The sequence below is a fragment of the Schistocerca nitens genome, chromosome 3 (assembly GCF_023898315.1).
Source record: "Schistocerca nitens isolate TAMUIC-IGC-003100 chromosome 3, iqSchNite1.1, whole genome shotgun sequence".
NCBI lineage: Eukaryota > Metazoa > Arthropoda > Insecta > Orthoptera > Acrididae > Schistocerca > Schistocerca nitens.
The window spans coordinates 347,252,735-347,280,465 of record NC_064616.1 but is presented as its reverse complement, the minus strand read 5'-3'; the positions used below and the strand labels follow the sequence as shown (position 1 = coordinate 347,280,465).

Sequence of the window (27,731 nt, the reverse complement as noted above, 5' to 3'; positions counted from 1 at the left end):
TCCGGGGAAAAACGCCGACTCCGGGGAAAAACGCCGACTCCGGGGAAAAACGCCGACTCCGGGGAAAAACGCCGACTCCGGGGAAAAACGCCGACTCCGGGGAAAAACGCCGACTCCGGGGAAAAACGCCGACTCCGGGGAAAAACGCCGACTCCGGGGAAAAACGCCGACTCCGGGGAAAAACGCCGACTCCGGGGAAAAACGCCGACTCCGGGGAAAAACGCCGACTCCGGGGAAAAACGCCGACTCCGGGTATTTGCTGATTGGCATTACTTTTCTGAATCTATATTATGTGCAAAGTCTGCCACCAATTGAACAGGAATTCTAATACTGTGAAATGTTAACACATCAGTTTTTAGTTATTGCCCAGTACAATTAATTTAACAGGCACTATTCATAATCACCATCAGTTTCTCAAATTGCAACCAAAGTTTTTGTATTTATCTTTACACAAAAAATGGTCCTGACGGAAAAGTCTCATTCTTTGGAAATACACTCCTGGAAATTGAAATAAGAACACCGTGAATTCATTGTCCCAGGAAGGGGAAACTTTATTGACACATTCCTGGGGTCAGATACATCGCATGATCACAAAATTCTGATTTCTTTTTCCAGTGATTACTCTCAGACTGGGTCCCACCGAGGTGAATGACTGCAAGTGCAATACCTGGTATCATAACCTACATCATCATACAGATGGTTTCACAAAAAGTCTATCTACCGCTGAATGCCCCTATTACACAGTGATGGGACACCTTTACTCTTTCTGCTGTTCACTGTACATTTCAACTAATTTAATAATGGGCAATTGTTTCAAAAATTCAATACTCATGCTGACACTTTACAACTGCTTATGACCAATTTACGCTTGTGCTGTATAGCCATGGCTACTAACTAAACGTTTGTAGAACATTTACTCTATTGACAGGGCACTCATCAGTGAAGCCGCAATGTGTGGAGGAATGCAGATAGTCCCTCCATAAGCACCAAGATGCCCATGGTAAGCACTGCCCAGAAAGAAAATACCAGCCATAGGGCAAAGCCTCCAGTCCAGCCCTCCACTACCAGTCCATTCTTCATCACCATACTCCACAGCACCTCAGACACCTCTGGAAAACCATTTCAACACATGGAGTAAGCAATCTACTGGACATAAAATACCTGAAGACAAAGGGCAAGAACTTACTGAGAACAATGCACAGAATCTCTCTAACAAATAAAAAAAAGGTACAATGAACTGTTTATACTATTCATCCCATGTTGTACAGATTTTATGAAATTATTAAATATGATAGATAATACTGAACAAAGCACAACACTTCCAATTACAATTATGCCTAAGTTTTCATACTACAGTTTTTGCTCTCACAGTACAGTACTATCATTTTTTATTTATGTGATTTATATGGGGTGACTTGGGCCTCTGTATCAAAATTACCTAAAATATAAAAAAACTGTCAGAAATGAATATTTAATTCTTAACTGCAAAAACACGTAACTGCAGCAAGCTGAGCTCTCAGTAGTTCAAAATGACATCTTCCTTTCTTGATACACATATCACAGTACTGTATTAGACAATATTCCGACAGGACATAACTCCGAGTTCAAAATCACCTAACTGCATTTCTTGCACAAGTTTCTTGACAGTGTGTAACTGCTGCATCAACACATTCCACAACGTGTTATTCAAAGCTGGTGGGTTCTTATTAATAAATCTGTTCCCTAGCAATCTGACACTATCTCCTCAAATGCTGCTGTGCAAGTAATTCTTTGCTGAGAACCTGAGCTGTGTCCGTGACATTATTTATCAGCACCATCACTAAATTTTCATGTCACTATGAAAGAAATCAAAGAAAATTCTGGGAGATGAGTAACACTGCAAGATGACCTAATAACAATGCTATAGCTTATACAATCATGATCGTCCTGGCTGGAACACCTCTAATGTTATCATGACAGGTATCAAATGGATGTTTTCCTCTTGCCTCTGCCTTTTCCCTGACCTGCTAACTGCATCCATTTTTCACGTCATCCAGCAATCCAGATTGTCATTGTTCTCCCCCTCCCTTACTTACTGTATTTCTTTTCATGACTTTATTGCAGATAATTTTTCTACAATATATACATTCTAGCCGAGATATTTTCCTTATTCATATCATTCCATACCTTTTCTTTCCTCTTCTATTCCTAGAAGCACTTCATCCTTCATCATTGTCACTCCATTTCACTTTATGTATTTTTTCCACTACTGTCCGCAATTCATTGCTTTATAATACTACACTCCCGACATGAACTTCTGAAAATTTACATGTAAGGCTGTGAGCTGGCACGAGTCATGCTCGGATATCTCAATAACATAAAGGACTTTTCCCACAACAAGCAAAGTTCCGTGGTTTTAATCAGTCAGGTTGTCCCAGCAATATCCTTGTCTACCACCTCTCATATGTTTCCTCACTGACAATTTTCTGTGCTTGTTCTTGCTTTTATACAGCCCCTTTATCACTCTTTTGTCCTTCCAGTCTGCAACTACATCTTCCAAGGTGTTCAAGGGAATACGTTAGTCAACCAAATCAAACACCTTTCCTCAATAAATAAAACATTAAAATTTAGCATTCAGGTAACTGATTTTTCAGATAACTCAACATTTACAGTAACGTGCTGTACTATGTGCTATATCACATATTGCAAACCTACTGTTATAGCTTGGTATTTACGTAACCTCTAGAATCATCATATGATCACCATACTTTTAACAAGTGAAAAAGGCCACATCAGCTCAATTGCAAGACAATTTTTGAAACACAATGGATGTTCCATGAAGGATTAATGTGGTAAACCACAATAACTGGCAAAATGAGACCTTCAAAGGAGAAATTCCAGTCACAGCATTTCTAATGTATATCCCCAGGGACGGACGGAATCGGCCACATTCTTTGAAAGCACAGCATCGAGATAGTGTAGATACTCACCGACATAAAATTAGTGAGTGCTTCAGATCAACCAAAGACAAATGGCACCCCACTCATTGCATCAGCAGATTACACTTGCTGTATACACTGAGATGACAGAAGTCACGGGGCAATGGTGTGCACATATACAGACGGCAGCAGTACCACATACAGGAGGTGCAGAAGGCCAGTGCATTGGTGGGGCCATCATTTGTACTCGGGTGATTCTTGTTAAAAACATGTCCAATGTGATTACAGCTGAATGACAGGAATTAAACTCTGAACACGGGGCTGTAATTGGAGCTAGACACATTTCTGCCAACAGAGGCACAGGACCCTAAAATGAAGTATTTGATATTTGATTTATTAAAATAATGCTTCAATATTTGCCAGTTAACATTTCTATTAAATTTGAAATTAAATTGAAAGTAACGGTACTGACCAAATTCCACAATTTGTATTAAATACTTTAACAAAATTAGATACCTTGTTTGATTTAAATTTGTTAAAATTAAACATGGAAAAAATGAGTTAATGGAGTTTAATACAAAACAAGCAAAATTATATTATATCTAGGACAGTCACAGAAACCAGGATTTGCAGGAAGCTAACTATGTGAGATTCCTAGGAATGCAACTAGATAAAAATCTATCATGGGGATCACATATACAGTATCTTGCAAATAAATTAAATGGCCTAGCATTTGCAATGAAGATATTGTAAAATGATACCAGTATGGGCCCAAGAAAATTAGTATATCACAGCTACTTTGGGTTGGTAGTAAGGTATGGAATTTTATTTTGTGTTAACTCAATGTGTGTCTAATACTAAAACTTCAGAAAACCATAATTACAAATACGAACAATGTACAGCGAAGAAAATCATGCCAACCACTCCTAACAATTCTTAGCATATTAAGTGTTCCCTCACTGTACATATGAGCTGATTATCTTTGTACACAGTACCCCTGATTTATTTGTAGCAAATCATTTTCAACATGATTGCAACACCAGAAATCAAAATAATTTTGTACCCACCGATCATTTAAAACTGTGTGCTCAAACTCCATGAAAATTTATAACAAAGTTAAAGGATGAGAATTGCTCAGCATAAATTTAAAACACTGAAAAACCTAATATGAGAAACTAGTGCAAAATGTTGCTATTCAGTAGAAGAATTCATAAATGACAATCTAAAAATTTGGTAAGTACTTAGGACTTAATAATTTTTCTTCAAAAGTAACAAACTTTTAAAAATTAATTGCTTAATTAATTATTCAGTACCATATATCGCTGATATTACAAGGAAAAGTATAAACCAGTTTTTGTGTTTTGACAAATCTCCTGTACATTAAGTCAATAGCTTGAAACTGTAGGTTAAGAGACAAACTTCTATTCTATAATAAATATGGAATTTTTAGAAAGTAAGGAAAAATTGTTTCCCATCCAGTGAGTCTGTGCTTAGCTTGGTGGCTTTGTGGAAAAGCTCAACATGTAGAACTCCAAACCACACAACTCTGAAGTGATGTATTGTTCTGCTTAAGGAATTTACATCCCAACACTGACTTTCAGTCCCCTCTTAAGTTACAAAAATGCCGAGTTAATGATATCATCTGGTGAAATAAGCAAGGTGTTCCCTCACCAATATGCACTGCAATGGGGAAGGCATTATGCATCTCATAGGTGACAATGTGAAGTGAAGGATCTCTAATTAGACTTAAGTGCCACCAAAGTTTATTACTTTCAGTGGCACCTCTATGAAATATAATTTCTCCTACTCTATATTTAAAATATATTGCCATAGTGAAATAAATTATTTGAAAAACAAGTAAAAGATAGCCACTTATACTTACGGACGTGCGCCAGTGACAGTGCCCAAAGTCACAGATAAGAGGCAGTGTGAGAGACAGAGCCTAGCACATAATCTATCGTGTGGATGCCCTGATGGATGAAGATTTCTCCAAGGTTGTGGTCTTCACTGCTCCGTGGTGCGGGAGCCCCATCTGCACTGTCCTTGTGTGCTGTCCCTGACATCGATCCCACCTCCGCATCCATGCCGTTCTCTGCAGGTACGAGATGGCTTGAAAGCTGGGGAAAGTCAGAAGATTGTGTGTTAAATGAAAGAGCAAACTGACTCAACACAGTATCATCTCCTGAGAGATATATACCCTCCAATGTGTCAAATGCCTCAAAACATTGCAGGGGGTATAGATTATTACTTACCGTTTGGTGGGCTTTGCAGTGCCTCATTATCAAAACAATGGGTTTTGCAAGAAGCATCCAAGCAACACACAGTAGAGGAAGAACAACAAAGAACCTCTGCAAGCCTTTCTGCAATACAGAAGAAAGAAGAAATTGCATATACTAAAAGTAACGGAAAAATGCGAAACTGGTGAAATTAATTTCCAGGGCTTGTTTGAAAACACAGATTAATTCTATTTGAGGTAAGACTGAAGATAATGTAGAGTGAAACCAAACAAATTCAATGAAACTTTTTTCCACTCTTGCTCACCTGTCCACTATACATGAACTCATCACAACCTTTGGGAGGAACACTACCTTTGAACAATACCATATTGATGAAAGTGATTAACATTGATGGAGCACACGCAGGGCCTGCTGTGAAACCTGAAAAAGGAAAGGTTGTGTTTAGTCATCTATCAAATCACAAGCTATAAATTTATTCTAATGCTCCGAAAGTGAAAACCAAGACAACTTTAACAAAACCTCCACTGTAATCACAAATGCTGTCTACTATAGTAGAATTTCAAAATGTACAAAATTTAATTATCACTTACCAAATGTCGGTCCATAATTCACCCATTTGACAAACATCAAGATACACATGTAGAGGAACAAGAAGATCAAAAAGTTATCTGTGGGACGAACTCACATATGATGTTAATGGAATTTTTGAAATACCTGGAGAACAGAAATGGAGCCATGTAAATGAATTTGCCTTATCATCATCTGTTTAATAAACATGGAGTCAACACTCTATTGTAAAACAAATATGAGAGTGATATGTGAATTACTCAAATGGACTCTGATGAAAACTAACATCAAAATTAACACATGTACACTATGTACCAAAAGGAAAATTCAATTCAGAAAATCATCACCAAAACATAGTTTCAGCTGGCAAAATACAAAGTACTGCTGATGGATAAACTTAAAAGAATAGAAAACTATTACAAGTGTGGGGAACATATGAATTCCTTCATTAGAGATGGAAGTGGCATTAGTTTGGGAAGGCTGGAAAGGAGTGGCAGCTTGCTCAGACCCACCTATTGTAAGCGTGATAGGAGGCAGATATGAAATATGTTGGAGAAAGTAGGAAGTCAAAGGTAGTGTGAAAATCCAACACTACTACTCACTCTTACCTGCTTTCTCGCTAACCTTTGTTTCATCTTTTTCTCAACAGCTAGGTCGTTCACAACCTGGCCTCAGACACTGCCCTCACTTCAACTTTGTCCACCCTATCTAACTGCCCTCCTAAAGAAAGAATACAGAAGTTCTGGAAGTGTGTGATATCTTCTTCTTCTTCTTCTTCTTCTTCTTCTTCTTCTTCAAGTGCTTCTATCAGTGATACTCAGAATTTCACCATCAGGAAGTAAGTGCAAGGTTGGATCAAATACATATCGGAATTTTTGTTTTGTGTGCCTTTTTGTAAACGGAGAGTGGTGCGATCTCTCCTCGTTGCTTTGGTTTCCAATGGCTGTTCTCCACAGCTAGATTGACTGAAGAAACAGTAACGTCAGAGCGAAAGGTAGTGACCTCTGTTGCACAACACATTATAATAAAGTTTGTCACAATAAAGGTTGTAAAACTGTTCAACTTTTTGGAAAGACTTGCAGCACATTTCAGAGACAACACCCTGAGAAAGACTCAAGAGTATGCATGGCACAAACATTTTTATCAGGACAAGAAGCAATTGAGAAGGCAGCTCACCAACTTCGCACAAGGACTAGCATGACATAACATCCACACTGTTAGCCAGCTTACTGAAGACAACCACTGAGTAACAGTTGCTCAAATTGCTACTGGACCAAACAAAACATCATGACAATGCTTGACCGAACACAGCTGCCCAAACTAAAAAAAAAAAAAAAAAAAATCAGAAACTGTTGTGGACCACAGTAGAACATGCTCTCTACAGTCTGGACTTAACGCCCCACATGTTTCATTTGTTTGGACCACTAAAAAAAGCAGTCTGCACACATTTGACAATAATGGTGCTGTCAAAGCCTTCATGGACAACTGGCTGCTGCCACAGCCACATTCATTTTAAGACAAGACAGATCAAGACACTGTCTAACCACAGGGGAAAATGTGTTTCCAAGTCAGTTGACCTCACAGAAAAGTAATTTTGTGTGTATGAATTTTTCTAAAGCTTAAATAAACTTAAGAAAATTCTGGTTTATATTTAATTAACTCTCTTACTGAGCACCCTGTCACATATATATTTTCTATGACATATGGAACTGAAGAAATTAGTAAGAGAACTCTAGTGAATTACAAATACATACAAGCTGTAAAATATGATTGGGTAACATGGGATGTATCAATTTTGATGCATCAAGAAAACCTACACATCACAGCTTCATTCTCTTAATCCTGCTATGAGCAAGTTAACAGTTACTTCCATGATACCAATCGCAACTTGCGAAGATCACTTGTGTCTAGGAACAACTAAGGATGATCAGAGATATGGAAAGGAGAGAGGTTAGGGTTCAACAACCCATACACAATGAGATCTACAGTCTGGCCAAAATAAATCTGGCACAGAAAATAATCATAGTAAGACTGATGTGGGATTACAGTTTTTATGCACTACAGTACCTGTTTGGTACCATTTTGCCACTAATTTTTGCATTGTACACTTTGCTGGAGATTTTACCAAAATACTTCCAGACAATCTCTTACACTAACAGTCCTGCGCATGTTTTCCATGAACTTTTTTGTTTGTTTGTGTGTGTTGTACTCATCTAGTCAGTAAACACATGTGCTCGTCTTACTCACTCAAACATAATGACACACGCAAGTACTGAACACAGCATGAGGGAGAGACACTTGCAGACATGTACTAACAATCGATTGGTGCATCAAAATCACGGTTTCCAGCTTTTTTTATGATGAGCAGCCCCCTGTTTATTAACAACAGTCAGTTCCGTGTCAAGTCTTACAAATATTTGCTGTTGCCTTGAAGAAATCATCAATGCATACCTACAGCAAGACAGCCAAATGAGATCTGAAACTCCATCCATTTCCTTAAGGGGTACAAGACAATTTTTAAAAAATCTCATTTGAAGACTAGATGCTTTCCAAGCATTCTTAAATACGAGACATTTATGTTTTATTCACAAATTTGTTGGCAGCTACGTGCATAGCGTAAGCAGACTATAATCATGATGATTTTTTGAATCTCACTACAAGTATAACATTCATTCTTACTTTTCTGAATTTCTCATTAATTAACTAACAGAAATGATAGTTACCAAATAATATGGACTCAAATTTGTTAATAAAAATTTATCTATTTATTTTTAATTACTATCTGCATGAAAATCCAAGTAGTCACAAATTAAATTTTGTTACACAAATGTGAAACATCAGTTGGAAAAAACAAAACAATATTTGAATCTAGAGGTTTATTTATTTACTCAAGCCAGAAGCCATACAAAATTCTACCATATTATGTGATACCACTAAAACCACAATTTACATGGTTTACATAATCAACTACATGATCTTGGCCCAGAACTGGGCCACAGCAACTGCACTGCCTTCAGTCTTCATCAGCTATCCATAACTACACGACTGCACAACTCAGGGCAGCATAAGCAGTGGCACAGGTGATCCATTCTTTGTTGTCCTCCACATTTTACAGAGCCATTCCACTGGAAAATTTCCATTTGACAAGATTGTCCCTGGATTTACAAACACCCGATCTTAGCTTCTTTAGTCATCTTGGCTGATCAATCTAAAGTACTTCCAGACGGTAGAAACGCAGAAAGTTTACCCACCTTTGAAGGGTGTCACATCTACCTGCCCACAGTTGTTCTCCGCCAGTGCATAGAGACATATATATAGTGTGGACTACTTTTGGAGTTCACCCTGTATCTTGGTGGTTTATGGTCATGGAGTATATAATTTTTTTATCATTTAACAAAAAGTATTTTGCATGTGTCATTTTCACACTAACACAAATTAAATATAAAAAGTTTGCCATTAGGTGGCGACAATGGTAAGTAGCGGACGAAAAACAGATTGCAGACGTCAGGCAGTTAGCTTGGACCTCAGTCAACAAAGCCTCATTCAAACATTAGTCGATTTTTGTCTGCATCGTAAAGTTGTTCTTGATTGAAGATGTCAGTTTATGAGCCTAATTCTAGTCATTTGCAGGTGTGTTATTATTGTGCTTCAATATGAAGGAAACACAAGCTGAGCCTCATCGAATGCGCTCAAGTACATATGGTAAGGACGCTATTAGTGAAAGAACGTGTCCCGAGTGCTTTCAACACCTCAAGAACGGTTATTTTATCGTCGTAGATCGGCATAGGGGTGGGAGAGAGAATGTTTTCGAAGATGCAGAATTGGAGACATTGCCGAGTGAAGACTAGCGTCAAACTCAAGAAGAATTGGGACGATTAGTGGGGGAGGGGGGGGGGGGTGACACAGAAAGCCATTTCAAAACATCTCAAGGCTATGGGCATCATTCAGAAAGAATGAACTTGGGTCCTGCGTGAGCTGAAACCAAGAGACGTTGAACGGCATTTGTGTGTTTGTGAGCAGTCGCTTCAGAGACAAAAACGGAAGGGATTTCTGCATTGCATTGTGACCGGATACAAAAAATGGGTTCATTACGATAACCCTAAATGCAAAAAATCATGGGAATATCCCGATTTCCATGTAGATGGCCAAACCGAATATTCGCAACTCCAAAATCACACTCTGCATTTGTTGGGACCAGCTCAGCGTTGTGTAGTATGAGGTGTTAAAACCAAGTGAAACCATTACAGGTGCTCGTTATCGAATGCAATTAATGTGTCTGAGCAGAGCATTAAAAGACAAACTGCCGCAATACATGGAGAGGGACGATAAAGTGATTTTGCAGCACGACAACGCTTCACCCCTCGTTTCAAAGGAGGTCAAAAACTTGGAAATGTTAAAATGGGAAGTCCTACCCACCCGCCGTATTCTCCAGACATTGCTCCCTCTGACTATCACCTGTTAGGTCATGTGTAGCCAATTTGTTTCATTAAAGCATCAAATATTGGGGGAAAAAAGGCAGAAGCAAAGTTTTACACCTCGTATGATTCAATATTTGTTAATTTCCATTTCCTTTTTTCAATAAGTATGATATTTAAAAAACAGGATGCCGAGATCTGAACCAATCTTTCAATGATTTTGCACCTAAATTATACTTGCTTTATACTTGTTAGTGCCCAGAAATCGTCTAATTTTAATAGGACATTTAAAGTTTTTTTGTATGTCTTATTGCTTTACGAAACTCCTGTCCTGGCACTGACCTTCAAATCTTACAAGTCTGCCAAAAATTTAAGATGACCAGTCCTTAACATCCCATTGTAAAGACATCTTCAAATTTGAAGCTTCTATTCTGAAGCTTCTATTTTGAAGAAAATCTCTGCACTCTCTTTGCTCTTTTGCAAGCACTGCACGCTGAGTACAGGACCCTCTTCCATAACTATCATTGTCGATCTACAACTAGCAACAATACAGGCTGCAAATGACAAAATACATTGACCTAAGCAATTTTGTGAAAGGGCAGATTATTAGGGTCCAGCGAATCTGATTGAGCACCTCTGAAATGGTGAAGCTGGGTAGCCATTGGTGTTGTTGGTTGGTTTGGGGGATCAAAGGGACCAGACTGCTACGGTCATCGGTCCCTTTTTCCAAAGACAAAGAACACCCACAGAGAATAAAAACGAGGAACAGAATAGAACACAGACGATACAAAACAAGAGAAACTGAGACAAAGACAAGACAAAACAAACTAAAACCAAAGAGTGTGACGGTGGTTGGCCGACCATAGAAATAAAAAAAAGGAAAAGCCAACCACTTAGAAACACGTTAAAAAATCAGTTTAAAAGCATAGGCCAAAGGCCAGAATCAACACAAAACAATAACAGAAAATAGAAACACTCAGATTAAATGATAAAAGCCCCCTGCCCGAATAAAACTTAAAACTAAGTCAGCCATAGCCGAGTCATCTGATAAAAGGGCAGGGAGCGTGTCAGGCAGTGCGAACGACTGCCTGAGCACAGCTAAAAGTGGACAGTCCAATAAAATGTGGACCGCCGTCAAAATGGAGCCGCAGCGACATAAAGGTGGGTCCTCTCGTCGCAATAAGTGTCCGTGCGTCAGCCACGTGTGCCCAATGCGCAGCCGGCAGAGGACAACAGACTCCTTGCGAGAGACCCGCAAGGAGGAGCGCCACACACCGGTAGCCCCCTTGATGGCCCGAAGTTTGTTGGGCATGGGCAGGGTGCGCCATTCAGTGTCCCAAAGGTCTAGAATTTTGCGGCGTAGGAACGATCGCAAATCTGTCTCCGGGAGGCCAACGTCCAGAGATGGTGCACTAATCGCTTCTTTCGCCAGCCGGTCAACATTTTCGTTGCCGGGGATCCCAACATGGCCTGGGGTCCACACGAAGACCGCGGAGCGGCCGCAACGCGCAAGAGTATGCAGGGACTCATGGATAGCCAGCACCAGACGGGAACGAGGAAAACACTGGTCGAGAGCTCGTAAACTGCTCAGGGAATCGCTACAGATAACGAAGGACTCACCTGAGCAGGAGCGGATATACTCTAGGGCACGAAAGATGGCGACCAGCTCAGCAGTGTAAACGCTGCAGCCATCCGGCAATGAACGTTGTTCGGAATGGTCCCCTAGAGTTAGCGCATACCCGACACGACCAGCAACCATCGAACCGTCGGTGTAAACAATTCCAGAGCCCTCATACGTGGCCAGGATGGAAGAAAAGCGGCGGCGGAAGGCCTCTGGAGGGACCGAGTCCTTCGAGCCCTGTGCCAAGTCGAGCCGAAGGCAAGGGCGAGGACAACACCATGGGGGTGTACGCAAAGTGGCCCGGAAAGGAGGTGGAACAGGAAAAAATCCAAGCCCGGAGAGAAGCTCCTTAACGCGTACGGCGATCGGACAACCCGACCGGGGCCGCCGCTCTGGCAGATGGACGACCGATCGCGGGAACAGGAGACGATAGTTAGGATGCCCGGGCGAGCTGAGAACATGGGCAGTATAAGCGGCCAGCAAACGTTGGCGTCGGTACCGCAGTGGAGGGACACCTGCCTCCACTAGTAAGCTGTCCACAGGGCTGGTGCGGAAAGCACCAGTGGCAAGGCGTATCCCGCTGTGGAGAATTGGGTCCAGCACCCGCAACGCAGACGGGGATTCTGAGCCATAAGCCAGGCACCCATAATCCAGGCGGGACTGGATTAACGCCTGGTAGAGCCGTAACAGAGAAGAGCGGTCGGCGCCCCAGCGGGTGTGGCTCAAACATCGCAGTGCATTGAGATGCCGCCAACACGCCTGTTTGAGCTGCCGAATATGAGGCAGCCAAGTCAGCCGAGCATCAAAAACGACCCCCAAAAACCTGTGGGTCTCAACCACTGCAAGGAGTTCGTCGGCAAGATAAAGCTGCGGCTCAGGATGGACTGTCCGGCGCCGGCAGAAATGCATAACGCGGGTCTTGGCTGCCGAAAACTGAAACCCATGCGCCACAGCCCAAGACTGCGCCTTACGGATAGCGCCCTGTAGCTGACGTTCAACAGCTGCAATGCCAGTAGAGCTGTAATAAAGGCAAAAGTCGTCAGCATACAGGGAAGCGGAGACAGAATTTCCCACGGCCGCAGCAAGCCCGTTAATGGCTATTAAAAACAGACAGACACTTAAAACAGAACCCTGTGGCACACCGTTCTCCTGAACGTGGGAGGAACTATACGAGGCCGCGACTTGCACGCGGAAGGTACGACGCGACAGAAAATTGCGGATAAAAATCGGCAGAGGACCCCGAAGACCCCACCCATGAAGCGTAGAAAGGATGTGATGACGCCATGTCGTATCGTACGCCTTCCGCATGTCGAAAAAGACAGCGACCAGGTGCTGACGGCGGGCAAAGGCAGTACGGATGGCCGACTCCAGGCTCACCAGATTGTCGGTGGCGGAGCGGCCTTTACGGAACCCACCCTGGGACGGAGCCAGAAGGCCCCGAGACTCCAGTACCCAATTCAAGCGCCGGCTCACCATCCGTTCAAGCAACTTGCAAAGAACGTTGGTGAGGCTAATGGGACGGTAGCTGTCTACCTCCAGAGGGTTCTTTCCAGGTTTCAAAACGGGGATGACAATGCCTTCCCGCCATTGCGACGGAAACTCCCCCTCGACCCAAAGACGGTTGTAAAGATCGAGAAGGCGCCGCTGGCAGTCCACTGAAAGGTGTTTCAGCATCTGACAGTGGATGCCATCTGGCCCAGGAGCGGTATCAGGGCAAGCAGCTAGGGCACTGCGAAATTCCCACTCACTAAATGGAGCATTGTAAGATTCTGGGTGGTTGGTGCGAAACGAAAGGCTCCGACGTTCCATCCGCTCTTTAATGGAGCGGAAGGCCTGGGGGTAATTCGCAGAAGCGGAACTCATAGCAAAATGCTCTGCTAGGCGATGTGCAATGACGTCGGAGTCAGTACAAACTGCTCCATTCAGTGAGAGCGCAGGGACGCTGACAGGCGGCCGATACCCGTAGACGCGTCGAATCTTGGCCCAGACCTGCGATGGAGTGACATGGAGGCCAATGGAGGACACATACCGCTCCCAGCACTCCTTCTTGCCTTGGCGGATAAGGAGGCGGGCCCGCGCACGCAGCCGTTTGAAGGCGATAAGGTGGTCTATGGAGGGATGTCGCTTGTGACGCTGGAGCGCCCGCCGGCGATCTTTAATCGCTTCAGCGATCGCAGGCGACCACCAAGGCACAGTCCTCCGCCGAGGGGACCCAGAAGAACGGGGAATGGCAGATTCGGCGGCAGTAACGATGCCGGTGGTGACCGATTGAACCACCGCATCAATGTCATCAGTAGAGAGTGGCTCAATAGCGGCAGTGGAGGAGAACAAGTCCCAGTCAGCCTTATTCATAGCCCATCTGCTAGGGCGCCCAGAAGAGTGACGCTGTGGTAGTGACAGAAAGATCGGAAAGTGGTCACTACCACACAGGTCGTCATGCACACTCCATTGGACAGACGGTAAGAGGCTAGGGCTACAGATTGAAAGGTCAATGGCGGAGTAGGTGCCATGGGCCACACTGAAGTGTGTGAAGGCACCATCATTTAACAGCGAGAGATCGAGCTGCGACAATAAATGCTCAATGACGGCGCCTCGACCTGTGGCCACTGACCCACCCCACAGAGGGTTATGGGCGTTTAAGTCGCCCAATAGCAAGAAAGGTGGCGGCAATTGGGCGACCAGTGCAGCCAGGACTTGCTGTGAGACATCACCATCCGGTGGAATGTAAAGACTGCAGACGGTAACAGCCTGTGGCGTCCACACGCGTACAGCGACAGCCTCTAAAGGCGTCTGGAGAGGGACAGACTCGCTGTGCAGAGTGTGAAGGACATATATGCAGACGCCACCAGACACCCTTTCATAAGCTGCTCGGTTCTGAAAATAACCCCGATAGCCACGGAGGGCGGGGGTTCGCATTGCTGGAAACCAAGTTTCCTGGAGAGCAATGCAAAAGAAAGGGTGAAGGCTGATAAGTTGGCGGAGCTCAGCTAGATGGTGGAAGAAACCGCTGCAGTTCCACTGGAGGATGGTGTTGTCCATGGCTGGGAAAGGCGTGACGGGACTGGGAAGGCAGATTACGCCGCAGGGTCACCTGCTGCCTCCGATGGAGCACCCGTGCAAATGCCATCCATTGCGTCCGAGGGGCCGGCAAGAGCGAGGTCCGCAGCGGACGCAAGAATCTCCACCTCGTCGTCAGAGGCAGAGCTTGTAGGAAGCGGTGGGATGGGTGCCACCGCAACATCGTTGGTCTTGGGGACTTTCTTCTTTTTCAGCTTGTCGCGCTGTGCCTTCGGTGGTTCAGGCTTCATGGGCTTCACTGGGTCAGTCTCAGGGACAGACGACGACCGCGAGGCCCGACGACCAGGGACTGGCGGTTGTTTCAAGCCCTTGCGGGCGTCAGCTTTTCCACTGGTCGGGACTTGCGAAGGGAGGTCCCCAAGGGATCCCTTCCTGGCGAGAGTAGCCGAAGAAGTCTTACGCTTCTCCGGCTGGGAAGGGGGAGCTGATGTCCCCGATGGTTTTGAGGGTGTTGCTCCTGGAGGAGATGGAGCAGGAGCAACAGGGTGTGAAGTGCCCCCCACAAGCAAGGGGGGTGTTGGATGCTGACCAATCACAGAACCAACCGTATGGGACGACACAGGAGATGGAAGAACCGTCGTAGCAGCAGCGGTGTACGTTGACTTCATTGGCACAGGATGGAGTCTCTCATATTTCCGCCGAGCCTCAGAGTACGTCAGGCGGTCCAGGGTTTTATATTCCATTACCTTCCGTTCTTTCTGGAAGATCCTACAGTCCGGCGAGCAGGGGGAATGGTGTTCTCCGCAGGGACTGGCGGTTGTTTCAAGCCCTTGCGGGCGTCAGCTTTTCCACTGGTCGGGACTTGCGAAGGGAGGTCCCCAAGGGATCCCTTCCTGGCGAGAGTAGCCGAAGAAGTCTTACGCTTCTCCGGCTGGGAAGGGGGAGCTGATGTCCCCGATGGTTTTGAGGGTGTTGCTCCTGGAGGAGATGGAGCAGGAGCAACAGGGTGTGAAGTGCCCCCCACAAGCAAGGGGGGTGTTGGATGCTGACCAATCACAGAACCAACCGTATGGGACGACACAGGAGATGGAAGAACCGTCGTAGCAGCAGCGGCGTACGTTGACTTCATTGGCACAGGATGGAGTCTCTCATATTTCCGCCGAGCCTCAGAGTACGTCAGGCGGTCCAGGGTTTTATATTCCATTACCTTCCGTTCTTTCTGGAAGATCCTACAGTCCGGCGAGCAGGGGGAATGGTGTTCTCCGCAGTTAACACAGATAGGAGGCGGGGCACATGGAGTATCAGGATGCGAAGGACGTCCACAATCCCGACACGTGATGCTGGAAGTACACCGAGATGACATGTGCCCGAACTTCCAGCATTTAAAACACCGCATCGGAGGAGGGATATATGGCTTCACATCACAACGGTAAACCATCACCTTAACCTTTTCGGGTAAAACATCACCCTCAAAGGCCAAGATGAAGGCACCGGTGGCTACCTGATTATCCCTCGGACCCCGATGGACGCGCCGGACGAAGTGAACACCTCGTCGTTCGAGGTTGGCGCGTAATTCATCGTCGGACTGCAGAAGAAGATCCCTGTGGAATATAATACCCTGGACCATGTTGAGACTCTTATGCGGCGTGATGCTAACTGAAACATCCCCCAACTTGTCACAATTGAGCAACCTCCGTGACTGGGCAGAGGATGCCGTTTTGATGAGCACAGAACCAGAGCGCATCTTGGACAAGCCCTCCACCTCCCCGAACTTGTCCTCTAAATGCTCCACAAAAAACTGGGGCTTTGTCGACATAAACGATTCTCCATCAACCCGTGTACACACGAGGTACCGGGGTGAATATTCTCCACTGCCTGTTGTAGCAAGCCGTTCCTCCCATGGAGTAGCGAGGGAGGGAAACGATCTCGGATCAAATTTCTTCCCGTTGAGGTTAGACCTCGATCGCTTAGAGACTGCTGGTGGAGGCCCACCAGCGAGAGACGAAGTACCACGCTTCATTGCGGGTCATCCGCCCTGATGCCACCTACTCCGACCAAGGGCCCTCCCCACGGGCGCCACCCAGCCGCAGCAATAGCCACCTGGCAGGACGGCCATTGCCGGGAGTCCTGATGCCCCAAGGAGATGGGCATCTACTCCTTGGCATACGTGGGGAGTTAACGGCGCAGGCATCAGTAGAGCGATCCCTGTGTTGTCAGGGGGCTACAACCAAGAGGGTACATGGCGGCCCCACCACAACGGACTGGCTACCGTGCTGGATCTTAGGTGCAAAACTGACCAAAGTCGTCGTCGCAGATAAAAGAAACACTGCAGAGTGCAGCGTGGTAATCGCCCAAGAGATCGAAAACGAGCGGGACACCATTGCAACGACGAGAAAGCCGGCTAAAGGTCTAAGTGCACGACGGATACAGTGCACCACGTAAGGCGCCCTTCCCCAATTGGCTCGCTCTTCGGAATAATTTAGAAAGATGGAGGTCAAACCCGAGAGGGGACCATCACATAAGGCCGAAACATTTGAGACTCCTTTTAGTCGCCTCTTACGACAGGCAGGAATACCGCGGGCCTATTCTAACCCCCGAACCCGCAGGGGGTCATTGGTGTTGTGTGAGCATTTATGGAAAGTGGTTGACGGACAGTGAAACAACAATTAGACAACATGGCGTTGGATGTCCCTGCTGCATCACAGAATGTGTAGGTCAGAGGCTTGCCCAATCTGTAAATCAGGGTAGGCGCAATCTGTGGCAGAACTGATGACAGTAGAAGACTGGTGCAAGCTGAAGTGTTTCGGAGCACACCATTCAGTGGGGACATTCACATGGACTTACAGGGCAACTATGGTAGTAATCAAAGGCACCCTGACAGCTGAGAACATTATTGTGCACCTCCAGCGTGTCTTCGCACTTCATGGCCTCATTTAGCAGGATAACTGACGGTGTCACAAGACTAGAACAGTGCTACATTCGTTTTAGGAGCACAATAGTGAATTTACATTCATGTCTCGGCACCAAATTTGGCTGATGTGAACCCATAGGAACATGTGGGGGCACTTTTTGTCACCTCTCTTGGCTTATCTTGGGTCATACAAAGTCTAAATTTTGAAGAAGAGAGCAGACATCATACACCTTGCAATGCTTTAGTCTCTCCCACTGAAAATAGGTATTTTAGTCACACTAGCAACAAGTAAACAACATACATTTCTGCTCTGAATTTTACTACTGTCTGATCCATTAGCTACACTTAGTGATACTCTAAAGATAATGTTTGTGTTCTTTAAACAACCTTTCTTGTGGTTCTGACATACCAGTTCCTTCTGACAAACTGATGAGCCCTCATATTACCATACTACTGAAAACCATTCCAGATCATCTCCTGTATATTTTCAAGTTACCAGACTTCAGCAATTACTTAACAAGGCTTCAGGTCACACTATCAGATCCCTTTTGCCTAATTACATACATTACATTAAACTGGATATGTTGTTACCTACTAGTTACCCTATCAAGCATTTACAGGGTGGCTTCCTACATTCATAAAGAAAATTCTTTTCTGAACACGACTGTCATTTCAGATAAAACTCTCAAGCTTTTAATAGTGTCTCTACCACTTGTCTTCAGGGATAAAATGAGTGTCACGGTTGGTTCTGTATTCTGCTTCTTACACGGGCAAGCCAGCATGGTCTGAAACCTACCACAGGAGAGTGTCGCAGAACTAAATGGTGTCACATGCTGAGGGACACCAACACCACATTTGAAACTGCCAGTTCCACCTCTCTGTAAGTGTCAGTCATTCCTTCCTGTTACCCATCTATAAACAAAGTGTCATCTTGCCCCCCACTCTGGAATTTTCTAGATTCTGCTGATCTTGCTATATAAGCAGGATAGTGTGCCAGTCCCAAGTAAGTAATTTTATTGCTAAATATGATGGCAGAGAACTGTTAAAAGCTCAACAATTTTATTCAAAATGATGGAACTTTAATATTGACAAGTTTTTGTTTAATTTTTCTATCAACACCTCCCCTCCCAACACACACACACACACACACACACACACACACACACACACACACACACACACACACACAGCAAGAAGGTACCTGATGAGTAAAAGCTATAGAAAGAACACTGTCATGTTATCTTTCTGCTCTAAAAGCAGAAACACTCTTCCAAAACACTTCCCAATATCTACTACTCGCAATCTTTTCAATTTTATTTTATTTTTAGGTCAATTTGACCTAATACTGAGCCTCTATTTAAATATTTCTTGTGAATGTTTCCCAAATTAATCCATTTATTGAAGTGCATCAATGTATCATCTGACCACATTCTGTATATCTTGTGTGATGTCAACTATTTTTGCTTTTCCCCCACAAGCAAACCAATTTGTTCTGTAAAGCTGTCTTACTGGTGCCATTTTTATACATTCTACTTTTTTAACCAGGAGCTGAGATAACAGTATGGATAACCTCAAAAGTTTATTCCTTAATGAAACAATTAATTGGCATTTTTGTTTCATTTACAATGCACCACACAACATTCAATGCCATAAATATGAGGGGAATTCAATATGTAATGCAACAAACATTTCTTTCTCCACAAATTTTGGTCGAGATATGCGCAATTTGTTGTGGGAAATTGTGGAATATTGCCACTTCTGTCACCATAGCTTATCAAGTTTGATAGGTGGCAGTACTGTGTGTAGTCTTCAAAATGGTGTCTGCAACAGAGGAGTATTCCGAGCAGGGAGCTGTCACTGTGTTTCTTTTGGCAGGATGTCTACAGAGACCTGGCAGTGAACAAAAGCATGGTGAATCATTGGGCAGGCATTCGTCACCATCGCAACAGGGTTAAGCAAACCTATCTAATCTCCCACGTGCCAGCAGCTGCACACAGCTAGGACTCCTACAATCTTGGAACTTGCACTCTCAGTCGAGGTGGGTGACTGTTCACAATCAAAACACTTCACTGCTCAACTGGACAACTGTTGATAGTGATGTCACAGTCATCCACTAGATGGGTTACTCAAAGATGTGTGCCCACTGGATTCCACACCACCAAACAGAAGACCATAAAGAGCAAGGAAGGACCATCTGTGGAGAACTGCTTGCGTGTTACGAGGCTGATGACAATTTTTTGTCAAACATCATCACAGCCGATGAAACATGGGTTCGTCACTCTAAACCAGAAACAAAACTGCAATCCACAGAGTCGTCCCACGCCACTTCTCTGAGGAAAAAGATCAAAGCCGTACACCCGGCCATTAAAGTCATGGCGACAATGTTCTGGAATTTTGAAGGGATTATTCTGTTTCATGTCCTCCCTTGCGGTGCAATAATTAACTGACATTTATTGCGCTACACTCAGGAAATTGAAGAAACGACTTCAGGGTGTTCGTCGCCACAAAAATGCAAACAAAATTCTCCTTCTCCATGACAATCCAAGACCTAAAACAAGCCTATATCCAAGAGGAGCTGCTCACGAAACTGCATTGGACTATTGTTCCTTATACAGCCTACTGAATCTCACACATTCCGACTTCCATCTGTTTGGCTCAATGCAGCTTGCACTCCGCAGGAAGTATGTGGAAGATGGTGGAGTTATTGGTGCAACAGGATATTCACTCTGATGTCAACCAGCAGAGTGGTACATGCAGGCATGCAGGCGCTCCCAGTAAACTGGTATAAGCCCATCGCATTGCCCATAGATTATTTTGAGAAACATGGTTTTACAGAGAAACATGTTTTTACAACCAAGAGGATGGGAAACAATATGGTTACTGGCATCTTAAATAAGAAAGTTGCTTCCAGGAATAATTTTGTTGCATTACTTATTGAATGCCCCTCATATTTCCAGTACAGTAACACTTTTTGCTAAGTAAATAAAAACTTTTCTTTAACTATTGTACATAGCACAATCATTAAATCTTAACATGAAATACACTGGCTGTGCAAGTAAGTCTTAATTCTGTGGTAAAAATTGAACTGCTGTTCTTTAAACATTTTTGTTGTTTAAATGTTCAGTGTATTTTTCTTCTTATTTTCTTGCATGTATGAGTATGTGTTAGCAGTGTGTGAAGAAGGGCAATGGAAAACAACATTGTAAAACTTTATACATATGTTTGAAGACTTCCACAAAGGCTGGATTGGGTTGGAAGGGGGCAAGTGAAGACTAGGTTAGTCGAACACTTTTTTATCCAGAACACACATTTGAAGAAATGTGAGTAGGGATCTTGGCTAGAATCAGACAGCCACTGCTCTGAACTTGCAGTAATATTTGACTAATGGTGTATGGAGCATTTGTTTGAGTGCATCTAAGGAAAATATTTAGCCAACAGTCTGTACACTGAAACCTTAGCAGGGTTTTTCCTTTAATATAGTAAAGTTGTGTCACAATCATGGCTGAATAGGAAACACAGATAACTGCTGATCATTAGAATGTACCACTTGCTCTCTTTAAATGTGTTTCTGTATTGTGTTACAATCAACATTGTGTTCTGAACTTATTTTGTGTGCAAGTGTTGTTAATATGAAACCACTGGTCGTTAACCCGACCCCAACAATTATGATCTGTTAACTGAATGCATCATGTGCCGATGTACAACATTCAATGCTCATACAACAGCCATGTGCAATTATTAATCTGATGTGGCACTAAAATCGTCATTGCACTGCCATGGTATAGTATTAATAATGGCTGCTTGAAACGGGTAAGGTTTTATTGTACATGGGAGTGGCAACTCATTAAATAGTGAAGGTGCAAATGAGCAATGTGGATATGCAGATTGCCTTAAATGAAAGTGTCTAAATTATGGTTTGAAATTTTCTTTCCAAGTTACATCAGAAAAATCTCTTCAGTGTTTACCAACCCTAGAATCACAGTGCCATTCTATAGCATCACATCTCCAGTTTATTAGTACACATTGTAACTGCATCTTTTACACGTGTTTGAACAAACAATAAGCTAATAAGTATCACAATAAATTCTGCATCAGTAAGCAGTATGTATATTATTATTGAAACAGCTGTGAGCCCTAATGCAAATGTTTTGTGCATTATATACTCATAGTTATGGGTGTAGTCGAATTAAGTCGAGTGATGCTGAGGAAATTAGATTAGGAAATGAGACACTTGAAGTAGTAAAGGAGTTTTGCTATTTGAGGAGCAAAATAACTGATGATGGTCGAAGTAGAGAGGATATAAAATGGAGACTGGCAATGGCAAGGAACGTTTCTGAAGAAGAGAAATTTGTTAACATCGAGTATAGATTTAAGTGTCAGAAAGTCATTTCTGAAAGTATTTGTATGGAGTGTAGCCATGTATGGAAGTGAAACATGGACGATAAATAGTTTGGACAAGAAGAGAATAGAAGCTTTCGAAAAGTGGTGCTACAGAAGAATGCTGAAGATTAGATGGGTAGATCACATAACTAATGAGGAGGTATTGAATAGGATTGGGGAGAAGAGACGTTCGTGGCACAAATTGACCAGAAGAAGGGATCGGTTGGTAGGACATGTTCTGAGGCATCAAGGGATCACCAATTTAGTATTGGAGGGCAGCGTGGAGGGTAAAAATCGTAGAGGGAGACCAAGAGATGATTACACTAAGCAGATTCAGAAGGATGTAGGTTGCACAGGATAGAGTAGCATGGAGAGCTGCATCAAACCAGTCTCAGGACTGAAGACCACAACAACAACAGTTATGAGTACTAATTAACAGTGTTACTAGGCACATATCATCCTTGTATTTGACTTCACGACAATGCATGCTGATAGCCAACATACAAATCTTGCTTTTTTGATTAATTTTCATGGTACTTAATGTTTTCATCTGTTTAGGGTTGTATGTATTTTATGTACACAAAGATGCGTGTGTATTATGGAGCTACTGAGTGCACTTAGGCTCCCATACTGTGTAACACACTATTAACAAGTTGTCAGCATTTTTTTCATGTTCCATGTTACCTCATTAATTATTTACAGTGCAGGCATATACTAACTGCTCAACAATTATTCAAGATTGTCATGTTTTGTATTCTACATGCCAAATTCTCACAGAACCAATAAATGTGTGTTCTGTTCGAGCTAATGATGGTGGCAGCTGAGTGTGCATAAAGTGTGCTTGCTTGTGTCAATGTGTGCATTTTCTTTGATGAAAAAGGCTTTCGCCGACAGCTGCATGTGTAACAGTCTCTTCATTGGTCTTTATGTTGTGCCTGTCTGCAACTCAATGCATCATCTTTACGTTGAGTAGCAATCTATCCTATCTGTTGTATAGTACTTATTACAAAATGGAGTTTCTAGTGTTTAGTTATCATATATACGATGTCCCAGGAGGAATGGTCATTTGTCAATAATCTATCAGGAATGATCATTTGAAGCACAAGAGTCCGGTATACAATTCTTTTATGTTTTGTAATAAATGTGCAGAGTGTTTTTGTTTAAGTTTATTCCACAATGCTTAAAACTTGTGGCAAAAATTGAACATGATTTTATCCAGATTTAAGGTGGGTGTGTGTGTGTGTGTGTGTGTGTGTGTGTGTGTGTGTGTGTGTGTGTGTGTGTGTGTGTGTGTGTGTGTGTGTGTGTGTGAAAAAGACACGAAAACATTACGTTGTAATTCTCACTATTGGGCACAATGAAGACGCACATAAATCAATGCTTGTAACAATCTATGGGCACAATTATCTCTTAACTATTACTATGAATATTTTTCAAATCACACACTAAGAAAAGTTCATGAGGAAAACATTATCTGACACTTAAAGTAAATCACATAATCAGGACCTCACAAGTGATTCCAAAGACTCAGAAGAACTCCGAACAGCATATGCAGTACACCAAGAATGATTGAAGTTTTCATCTTTTAAAAGTTCATGAAGATGATTTTATTTTCAGCCAGCTGAAATGGAAGGAATGTATGTATGTATATTTAGATTTATTCCATACACAGAACAATGATTTTCCTCTTACTATCAATAGAAGGTAATCTAGCTATCCCTACAGCAGAATCATTCTGCAATCACCTTCAAATGCTGGTTCTCGAAATTGTCTCAATAATGTTCTCCAGAAACAATGTCATCTTCCCTTCAGCGATTCCCATTTGAATTCCCAAAGCGCATCTGTAATACTTGCATGTGTATTTGAACCTACCAATAACAAACCTAGAAGCCAGAGAGTGAATTGCCTTGATGTCTAGCTTTAATCCTAACTGGTGGGGATTCCAAACACTATCACTACTAAAAAATGGGTCACAGATGAACAACATTTTCCTAAAATTATTCCAACAAACTAAAGTCGACCACTTGCCTTCCCTACTACAATCTTAACACGTTCGTCCCATTTCATGACAGTTTTCCCCTAGACATTTAAATGACCTGACTGTCAAGCAGGACACTAATAGTGCTGTATTCAAACTTTATGGATTTTTTTATTGCTAATCATCTGCATTAACTCATTTTTCCACAACTAGAACTAGCTGACGTTCATCACATTAGCCAAAAATTCTGTCCAAGTAATCTCATATCCTCCTACAGTCACCTAATGGCAACACCTTCCTGTAAACCATAGCATCATCAGTAAACAGGCACAGATTGCTGCTGACCCTATCCCTTTATGTAGGCCTATATAGAGAAAAATAGTGGTCCTGTCACACTTACCTCAGCAAGTATGTTAACAACATAATGGGTTCTTGACAAAATTTAAATTCTAATCTGGCACTGATAAATTCAATGGCAGAAAGTGAAAATCTGTGCCAGACAGACTCAGCCTGGTTTTCCCACTTACCGAGTGATCACCTTAAATGCTTCAGCTGTCTGAGCACACTTCACATCCAACCCAAATTCCTGACTTGTCACACACTACAGATGGGTCCCTCATTACTTGCTGCTTCATGTTGATTCCCACAAGAGTTCAGATTATACTTGGCCACTGTTTCTATGTTTCGATACAGTGTATCGATACGTGGAACTGTTTCAGCGTTTCGGAACGGCTGTGGTTCACTGTTTCGAAACAGTGGTGTTTCATTCCGCCCCTGTCTCGGGTAACAGGACCCGATTCGATCTCGAGCCACACACAGAAACTGTATCGTTGTTTCAAAGTAAGGCTGTTTCAGTCCACCTGTGCTTGGAACGGACTAATTGTATCGAAACAGTGATGTTTCATTCCGCTCTGTGTCGGACGAGATTCGGGCTCGGCACAGGTACTGAAACACAACATACCACTTCATGAAACTCTTTCAAGAGTGTCGAAATCTTTTTGATAAGCAATAGCATGAAGCTTAAGATTTCAGAAAATAAAGCTTCGTTTCTAGCTGACTGCCCTATTCTGAAATGGCGTAACATCTGCTTTATAAACACTAACCAAACAATAAAACAACGCATACTATTCACAATCAAAATAATAAATATGTGAAAATCATTCAGTTAAATTACACTTTTTTTATAACATACGCTTCTCTGTTTATGTACAGTAATCACATTAAGAAACGCAAGTAAGCCTACAACATTTTGAATAAAAAAAGGCGTAGTGACCGTTATTAGACATATACATAAATTTTATGTGGGTATAATTGCAAGCAATCTGTTTGACATATCACTGATAGTGTAATGGTGAACGGGAAGGGCTGGGAAGCATGGTGAATTTATAGTAACAGTTCGAAACACCTTGAAAGACAAAATGTTTTGTTATTTGTTCGAATTATTTGGCGTTATTTGTGAGTCTATAGCCACTGTGCCTTACAAAACACAAACTGTTTCACTGTTTCGAAACATCGTATCGAAACAGTACATCGTACCGTTTCATTTGTTTCGAAACAGTTAATTGTTTCAGTTTGCCCATCTCTAGTTCAGATAAGAGTGCATCTGCAACAAGTGATCTTTGGGGAGTACAAAAGACGTTGTGGGTATAAGATGTTGATTTTTATTTTTTGGCGGAAAATCGTTGCTTAGATTTCTCTCTTTAATTTTATGTATGTTTATCGAGTTTTGGATGCCTTTGAGTCTTTTCATTTACTTTGAAATAATTAACTACGCAAGTAATTTTTACAGGTTCCATGAGTACTTTTTCAGCTACAACAACATATTGCAGGGACTGTTTGCTCTAGATGGGGGGTGATTGATGTTGATCTGCAGTGAATATCCTGCTGCATTGGTTGGCTACATTGGTTGTTATGGTATCACTTCCTGTTTGCCATATAATGCATGGTATTCATTCATACCTCGTGAGGCGCATTACGTGTTTCGCTGCATATATTTGGGCTTGTTACTCATTGAGTTGTGTTTCTCCCTTTGATATGACTCAACCAAAGTAAATATTTAAGAGAAACCTGAGGAAACCTCCCATTTTCGTTATTTGCTGTCGTAAGGACGTACTGCCAGATCGTCACATTGGTCGCTTTTCTCTCTGAAACGATAACATTTATCGTCTGCAAACTTATGTTGCGTGTTGAGGTATGCTGTGACACTACATGCAACAAAATAGAAGCTTCTAAGTAGATGCAATCGGCAAGTAAGAAGTAGTTGAAGTCAAGTTTTAGCTATCGATATTTTAATTATTGGCCGGTTTTGGTGCGTTGCAGCTGACCGAGGACCTTTAGATTTTGCATGAACGAAGGTCTGGCAGCCACATTACACGACGAATTGAGAAAAGCTTTAATATGTAGTAAAAGGCTAAGAAAATCTCTATTTTTCGTCATTTGCTTTCATAATGATGTAATGCCAGATCGTCACATTGGTCGTTTTTCTCTCACAAACGTGTACATTTATCTTGTATATTGTAACAAATAAGCCCTCGGACACAATATTAAGTCATGAGCGTCGTCTTCAGAATTAGACTAATTGTACTAAAACATTAGGTATATAGTACACTAATAAAATTAAAGTTTGTACTGACTCGAAAAGATGCAGTACTTACAATGTTAAAGATCTAAGCCGGAAAGGCGACGTCATGAACACTTGTGAGACGGCGGGCCGCTAAGGGCTGCTCGTACTGTGAACAAGGGTTACAAGACTGTGGTGTCCACTTTAGAAAGTGTGGGCAAGTAAACACGGTGTTGCTACGAGCGCCATCTAGTAGCCGCAGAAACAACTAGGCTACTGTACATTCAGAATTAGACACATGAAATTCTGATGCAGCTAATTCAGGCATAACGTAAGCATTAAAAATAACGGGATGAAGTATATATTTATCTGCTTTAAATAGAGATACATTTTGTAACTTAAAAAACGTTAGTAATGACATACAAGGAAACAGCAAAGATGTGACAGTAAAACAACGTTTCGGTAAACTGCATGAGGAAATCTGAATCAAAGATCAAGCAATGGCTTTATACAGTCATAAAAAGTTTTTATTTCGCAGCTGCAGCTGTTCGTTGAGAATGAGGCCATCATGACGAGTGAGATGTTTGAAAATCTCCAATTCCTCTAAGACATCTAACCTACGCCCCTTCTTTTCGGTATGCAGGATATTATCGCCTATGGCTTTAGGCACGTGTCCAGTAATTAAGAGATGATCGGCAAAGGATGAATTTTAGGGACTGGTGCCGTTCTATCTCAAAAGATGTTCTTTATATCTGATGGTGAAAGCACGTCCGGTTTGTCCTATATAACACGAGAAGCAGGTATCGCAGATCTTATAAACGCCACAACTTTCTGTAGGGGAGCGAATGGATTTGAAATTATGAATGAAATTTCTCTTTAGATTATTAGTAGAGAAGGTAACATTGCAGTTGTATTTGTTGCGAAGCATGCGCTGAACCCGATAGGAAAGGGGTCCTATGAAAGGAATAGAAAAAGGTTTTTTTGGGTTGATTTCAGTGCATGAGGTGTGGAGCGTGGTAGTTGTTGCAGTTTTCTTTTTTAGGATATCGTCCACTATGTTAGGCGTACATTCATTATTGACTGCTATGGTTTTAAGTAAATTATTCTCCTCGTTAAACTTTTCTGT

At 42.6% G+C, this 27,731-nt stretch overlaps 1 long non-coding RNA gene across 2 annotated transcripts; it reads right to left on the bottom strand.

Moving 5' to 3' along the window:
• Positions 1–805: 805 nt before the first annotated feature.
• Positions 806–26,750, bottom strand: LOC126249597 (uncharacterized). Of its 2 annotated transcripts, XR_007545626.1 has the most exons (6): positions 24,573–24,674; positions 23,574–23,688; positions 5,460–5,575; positions 5,171–5,278; positions 4,801–5,035; positions 806–1,109 (listed from the first exon to the last, which is right to left on the bottom strand). It is a non-coding gene; the product is annotated as an uncharacterized LOC126249597 (long non-coding RNA). The 2 variants fall into 2 exon arrangements; XR_007545627.1 differs by lacking the exons at positions 23,574–23,688; positions 24,573–24,674 and adding an exon at positions 26,700–26,750.
• Between the last annotated feature and the right edge of the window lie 981 nt (positions 26,751–27,731).